This window comes from Poromitra crassiceps (assembly GCF_964638095.1).
Source record: "Poromitra crassiceps genome assembly, chromosome: 1".
Lineage (NCBI taxonomy): Eukaryota > Metazoa > Chordata > Actinopteri > Beryciformes > Melamphaidae > Poromitra > Poromitra crassiceps.
This window is the reverse complement of record NC_139623.1, coordinates 118,090,643-118,098,498: the sequence shown is the minus strand read 5'-3', so window position 1 is coordinate 118,098,498 and position 7,856 is coordinate 118,090,643.

The window sequence follows — 7,856 nt, the reverse complement described above, 5'->3', positions numbered from 1 at the left end:
ATTACGTAGAGAACTTCACATCTCCCTGTCTGTCTGTTTGACTTTTTATCCCCTTCTCATTGAAATGAACACTGAATTTGTCAGGTTACGCCCCCAGAATGAAAATTAGAAACAGTTAGTAAAAAGAACTAGCTTTTACTGAAGTTTTAAAGCAATTTAGAGACTTTAAATTGTTCTTTAACTTTCCGGAATCTCTCTGTCTCTCAGCATGAGAGGATGTGCAGACTGCCAACAGATAGATTCATTAGAGGTTTCTCCAAACTCTGGGGTGGAATTCAGCCATGTAATTCCAGGGATCTGTCACAGTTTTGGTCTCTTCTCCCCTTTGATGCCTTATAAGCCTGATCTTGGTATTCTTTCCAGACAGGCTCATCATGACTGTCTGTGGTGGCCCCAGTGCAGCTGACAGGTGGCATGCTCATTTGACATGACTCCCAACTTTGTGAGATAGAATTACAAATGAGGCATTCAGCTGACACCCTCATCCAGAGAGTGCAGGAAGGGTTCTGTGTTTCTCAAGGAGACTTCCACAGGACATGTTGTCAAAGTGTCGATGTTCTGACATGAGATAGTGCAATCTGATCTTCGACTACAAGGTGTGATCCCCAACATCCATAATGCATGCAATATGTTTATAGTATATGGTAGGATACTTGATGCACCAGAGAAAGAGGATATACTCGAGATATCTGCACATTCCCTCTCCACAAATTACTAAAGAACTCACATGTGTCCATCGCATCACATTGTCAGAATCAGAATCAGCGTTATTGGCCAAGTATGTACATATACAAGGAATTTGACTCCGGTTTGCTTTGCTCTCAAAGTACTCACATACCAAAAAAAAAGAAAAGAAAAGTATGCACATGTTAAAAACAGGCAGGGCAAAAGAGTGCTCGCTCTGCTGCCTGAGACATGTACCTAACTGCAAGTTTCAAGCCCAATTCACTTACAGTAGCAGAGCAAAAACGGACTTTGCCAGAAAACCGCAACAACAGCCATCTTCTACAGTCCTCCAAATTGGCTGTTCTGCCTCTGCTGCCAGAGGTGGAACTGTATCAGCAGCTCCTGAGGGAGTTTGTACTTCTGTGTGGAAGCACCTCTCTCTCTGTACAAGCCAAAGGTTGTGTACGCAAAAAGATGAGTATACAGACGCTTTGAGCACGTTTATAGTCATCTTTTAGGGCCGTGCTTCCCCCTCAGACAGGTCAAATGTCAGCCTCGGCTACAGAGCAGCAGCCCTGGTGCTGCAGGGAACTTTGCTCAAAATCCACAAATGTTGTCGTTTTTCCTGTGAGGATGGCCTGTTCTCGGCAGCTTGGAAACATCTCTGAAACAGCAACAACGACTAGATTGTTTTAGGTAGGGTGCAGTGGGAGAAATCCATCCATGTCAATGATAGGGTACTTGAGGTGAAGAATGGAAGAAACGTGATCGAGGCAAAGACATATAGAAATGGGCAGACAGAATGATCACTTTTAACCAAATCGAGAAAATTCCACCGCTTGCAGATTAGATGCGGTAGTCTGGTATGAGAGTTTATGATTGATGTACACAGTCTGCTACAGTCTGGTTCCTGTGTATCGTATTATGAATGGCTTATATGATATTACAGATGTATCTATAATGTACCATAAATGATGGTGCTGTCGCCTTTGTAAGCCTGCAAGCTGCTGTGATTAAGAAGGGCAGTATATTTAATAATGGAAATCTCTAATAAATGATGATTTTATGTAATGCTTGCCAATTAATCACAAGAACAACAGATGTAGAGGCTTTGTGTGTGTGTGTGTGTGTGTGTGTGTGTGTGTGTGTGTGTGTGTGTGTGTGTGTGTGTGTGTGCGTGTGTGTGTGTGTGTGTGTGAGTGAGTGTGTGAGAGTGACTGTAGTTGGGTTTCCATCCACTTTTTTATGCAAATTTTCAATTTGAGCATAAAAAACCTGAAATGAAATGCTGCAAAATTTGAAAAACCTCCAAAAATTGCAAAAACGTTGGTGGAAAAGTTGGTGTATCAATAAAAGGTAAATGCGATAAATACAGTGGAAACAGATGAAGCGAATCTTCCATCGTCTCTCCATAAAAAAAAACATGCAGTTTCATGTTGACATGTCGGCGTATCCTACACAGTAAATAGGACTAAAACTTGTAAGGTAAATAATGGTAAAAAAGCTGCACAATTTTGAGACCGCTATGGTGTGTTTAAAACAGAAGAAGACTGGGATTAATGTTAATGCGATCACTTCTAGAATTTAGATTTTATTCACTTATTACTAACTGCTCCGGGGATTAGAACGTCATTGCTGAGTTGTGGCACCTGGTAATCCAGAAAGTGCATGGTCTACCTTTTAGATCATCAAGAAACCTAAAATTAATTACGTAGATGTGCTTAATAGAGCTTGCTCGCTGCCTGCCTGCAAGACAACGCATGTATCGGGTCTAGCAGCTGATCAGCAGAGGCAGACAACCTCAAACATGAGGTGATTGACAGCTCTATAATTTGCATAATAGCAAATTAACCAGCTCAGTGGCCTTGTGGTCTGAGTGTCCGCCCTGAGACTGGGAGGTCGTGAGTTCGATCCCTTGCCGAGTCATACCAAAGACTATAAAAATGGGACCCATTTGCCTCCCTGCTTGGCACTCAGCATCAAAGGGTTGGAATTGGGGGGTTAAATCACCATGTGATTCCCGAGCGTGGCGCACGCTGCCGCTCACCGCTCCCCCAGGGGATGGATCAAATGCAGAGAACAAATTTCACACATTGTGTGACAATCAGTGGGACTTTACCTTTACCTAATAGCAGTGGATGGAAACACGCATTATTTGGCATTTTCTTTTGCTGATTTTCTGAAAATTCGGTTAAAATGTACGATACATTTGGTTGGAAACCCGGTCCATGTCCAGTGTGAAGCTACAGTAAACAAAACAAAAACTGTGAATTAAAGATAAATAAAAATCTGAAGCAAAGGGAGACAATACTGCTTTGATATCAATCATTTGTCTAATGATAATGATGTTCTTCCCCAAATGGCTGATTTCCACTGACGTAAATCAAAACTATGAACTCATCAGTAAAAGCCAGTTAAGTATTTTGTTCCAGAGAACTGGTGAAATTGTAGGAGGAATAAAAGCTGTTAGTGGGATGTAATGTGGAGCGTGGGTTGGATTTATGTGATTATTACAGCACAAACAGACAGACATTTCAATGCTCCTGCAGCTTCAGAAGAATCAAGACGTCACATTGAAAAGTTGATCTACTTGTCGAGTCAAATGTATCGATAAAGCTTTTCAAACAAACCCAAGGACACAAATACAGACACAAACAGAACGAAACAAAAAGAAGAAGCACAAGTATTAAGACATGCGGCAAGAAGGCACTGGGGAAAGGTCTCCAGGTTAGGGTTAGGTCAGGCACAGGGGAGTACGGGGTGTTGGGCTAAGGCACTGGTAGCCACTTGTTTGGGTTAGGGTTTGGATAAGGTGGGGGCTCCAGGGGAAGTGTCACGTATTACTAAAGAACCCAAATGCAGGGAGAGACAACCAGGTTAGTGCCAAAGTCAATGATATTTATTGTAGAATTAGCAGGGAGGCTCTGGATGGCTTGCTGGCAGGCAGGCAGGCAGGGAATCCTGAGAACACAGGGGAAAAAGGCGTCAGGCAGGCAGGCAAGCAGACGAGCAAAAAAGGCAACGGACAGCTAATAGTTCCACCTAGAGACTGGCTGGTTTACAAACCGTTCTATGGCAACGTTCCAGCAAGGACTGGTAGACAAAGAAGGATTCTTATAGTGGTGGTGATGATGATTGGTGATGACCAGCAGGTTTGAAGATTACCATGCTCAGCAGGTGTAGCAGATTCTCCTGATTAGCAGGCATCATGGATGTGGAGTTGTGACAGGAAGGGCTAGGGTTAGGGTCTCCAGGGGAAGACCCGTTTCGGGGGTTGGAGACCCCCTTTCCAATCCCATAAAGGGGGTCAAGGGAAGGGCTTTGCTTCGAAACCCCCCCGGGACCTAATGCCCCAGACCAGTTGCGACCCCCCTGGAGAGACCAACCAGCCTCCAACCAGGTGCGCAGTGCTTGATTAACGGTGTGTCTGTGTGCGGATCATACTTGCACCATGCTTGTTTGTGCACGCTAAATCGTGGTGTTGTTTTTGGTTTTTAATGTTTAATGGGGTACCGTGTGCGTTAACGCACAGGGTGCATTACAAAGTGGCATTATATTACACCATCGAAGTGAGCATGGTGTGTGTGTGTGACAAAGTCAAAAGGGCAGGATTTAAAGGTCAGTATGGGTGGTAGAAAGGTAAATAGGGAGAGAGAGAGAGAGAAAGGGAGAGAGACAGACAGAGAGGTTGCAGTGGATAAGTAGAACGAAAAAGAGAGAGAGTGGAGAGCCAGATTTACCTCATTATCCCACAGAATAGAAGGGATTTGATTGCTGATGGGGCTTTTGGGCCGTGCCAATAAGCCCCGTAGTCTGCCCTGCTCTTTAACTGAGTGTGAGGCTGTCACCCAAGACCAAATAATGGAAATGCCAGCAGTGCAAAGACTTCCAGGGACAGAGGCCAGTAATGGGCTGGGATGCTTAGTTCTTGGCATGACTTTTTGGCCACCCGTCTCCTCGGGGAGCTGGGCAGTGCTTACTGCTTACCGCTGCTAACGTTGATTTTGATTGATTATCTGCAGGGCCTTCCAGCATTAGGATGCTGGTGAAGAATGCCGTTGCAGCCACTACTGCAGATATGCATAAAAAATCATAAATCATATCCCATGTATGTATGTATGTATGTATGTATGTATGTGGATGGATGGATGGATGGATGGATGTGTAGATGGGCGTATACATGCATTCTCTGGGGGGTCATGTCCTCACCTGAGAAAGTATCAATCTGTCCCTCCCACGTTCTTGCCCAAAACTGCATGAGATGAGCATACATTTGGCATGTCTGTACAGGGAAGGCTTGTGGGTACCCATATAACCAATTTCCATTCAGATATATTGAGGTGACAGGTCAAGGGACCATTTTGAAAATGGTGATGGCCGTTTTTCCCTCGCCCAAAATTTTGCCTAACTTTGAATCATTCGTTATTTAGCCCCCTTCCCGACAAGCTAGCATGACAAGCTTGGTCCCATTGGAAACCTTAGGTTGTCTAGTTTCAAATATATCCGCGGTGCGGTCATTCTAGTTTTAGACAAAATGTTGCATACATTTATGGATTAGTTGGTTATTGTGCGTTTGCCTTTGAGTGTTCAAGTGATTGTGGTGTAAATCCTGTTGAGAGGCAGGTGAATGTATGAATTAGTTATTATTCTGGCTTTAAAGGATGGCTTTACTGGTAATCAACCCACTTTGTACCATTAATACAATTTATACCATGGTCTGAGTGAATACTCGATTCTGATTGGCTGCAAGGTGTCCATTAAAAAGTGATATTGTACAGTGATAATGGACACCTAGCTAAATGGTCTGTTCACCGTTCATATCAATGCGCCATAGTTTCATCAGTGTTATCAGGAGAGCAGTTTGAGCTCTATACCCCCGTTAAGGGTTAATATGACAATTTTGGATGTTGAGAAAAAAATTGACTCGGTCAAAGTAAGTATTTAAATCACCCCTGTGTGCTCAGTTTATCAAAAATAACTCTTATTTACAATTTTGATTTTCGTTTCGGAGATTTTTAACCTCGCGTCACCAGGCTCTTCTCGGCGAGAAAGAGAAGATTTCCCTCGTGCACGAGAGAGAGAGAGAGAGAGAGAGAGAGAGAGAGAGAGAGAGAGAGAGAGAGAGAGAGAGAGAGAGAGAGAGAGAGAGAGAGAGAGAGAGACAACTCTCTCTGCATTTCACCACATCAGCAGCACACGCAGGGCGCTGCTCTCTCACTCTCACTTCCTGAAAGTCTTCGCTCTTAAATGTTAATATACTTGGCCAATACGTATCTATCATACAAAATAAAGCAAGCTGCCAAACGGTAATGTCTTCATTTAATGTAGAACGCAAAACATCGTTAAACCTGCATTCCTGTAATAAAGTTAACGTTTGAGTCGGCTTTAAAACGGAGCGGGTGGTGGAGGTGGGAGGGACTATTTTATTTCGTGGAAGACTGATTTACAGTATGAATAACAGACATTTAGCCATTTAGATTGCTTTATTTATTACACATGGAAATATAAATGACTGGTCTTATTGTTTTGTTGGCAAGTGACCATGGTATAAGCGGGTTAATGCACTTCGAGGTGTCCATTATCACTTTTTAAGGGACTTCGCGGAGGCAACCGTCCTCGGCTTCGCCTCGGACGGTTCACGCCTCCACGTCGTCCCTTAAAAAGTGATAATGGACACCTCGTCGTACATTAACCCTTACATAACCTTCTCTCTCTGTTTTGCTCACGGAGATCCCATTTCCTCCTCTGCCAAAGCGCTCCAGCTCCATTGTGATGTGCTTTACGCCACAAGTTCTGCTGGATAGGCGCATAGAAAGCCTTAACAAGCCTTAATGACTTGCAGCTGGTGGGGGCGGAGTTTCTGCAGGCAACAGCAGGAGCATTTTTCTCAATGAGATAAACAGAGAGAGAAGTTAAAACACTGCCCATGTGCTTACATTACCAAGATTATATATGATACAAAGTGGGTTGATTACTTATAAAGCCATCCTTTAATTGTGTGTATGTGTGCTGTGAGGGGGGCCCTTTATGCATCCAGGCCCAGGGGCCCATCATGTCATAATCCACCTATGGCGAGGTTGACTATGCTGAAGCTTTGAGAAGATCTCATACTCATATCAGAGAAACACATCACACATCAGTCAAAAACATTAATTGGAATTGTTTGGTCGTTACTAAATGGCAGAAGGAGAATGCCACACTGAACATGTGAAATAGCAGTCGCTAAATAAAAGGCGAGGCACTGAAAATTAAGCAGGTGTCTGTTTTATTGCAAAACTGTGTGGATAACAACAACTTAGAATGGCAATCACCTGATAATTACACTGTTAATAAAAACATCTTAATCTTAATGGCCTAGAGTGACCTAATGTCCCACTGTTACCATTTATTTAAACGTGGCCATTGATTTCTCTGCATCTCTCTCTCTCCATCTCCATCTCATCTCCATCATTATAAAGTATTTTTTCCCCACTGCCATTTTCTCCCCAATTGTTCTTGGCTAATTCCCCCTGCTGCCCTGGTCGTTTCTCCACCCCCTCTGCCGATCTGGGGAGTTGTAGCACATGCTTCCTCCGATACATGTGCAGTCTCCAGCCGCTTCTTTTCACCTGATAGTGAGGTGTTTCACCGGCAGGATGTAGCGTGTGAGAGGATCACGCTATTCCCCACAGTTCCCCTCCCCCCCGAACAGCCGCCCCGACTGACCAGAGGAGGCACTAGTGCAGCGACCAGGACTCATACCCCATTGGCTTCCCACCTGCAGACACGGCCAATTGTGTCTGTAGGAATGTCTGACCAAGCCGGGAGTAGCCTACCACTACCAGGGATTTGAACCCGGATCTCCGTGGTGGTAGGTGAGTGCTTTTACCATACACTATCCAGAAGCCCTATATTTCTCTCTGAAAAACAAAAAATGTCATTATAATCTCCTGAGTTGACCTATGTCGCCATGTTACCTATTAAACTGTTTCTCTCCTCTCTCCCCTCTCTCCCCTCTCTCTCTCCATTTTGCCAAAATCATTACACTTCCTTTGATTACACATGATCAAACTTTGAATAAATGAAAGCATCAGTTACCCTCAGACATCATGTTCGGAGATAAAAAGGTTGCTTCTCTCTGTGAGCAGAGAGGGGGGATAGGGACAGGGCTGAGCAGAGAGGGGAGATAGGGACAGGGCTGAGCAGAGAGG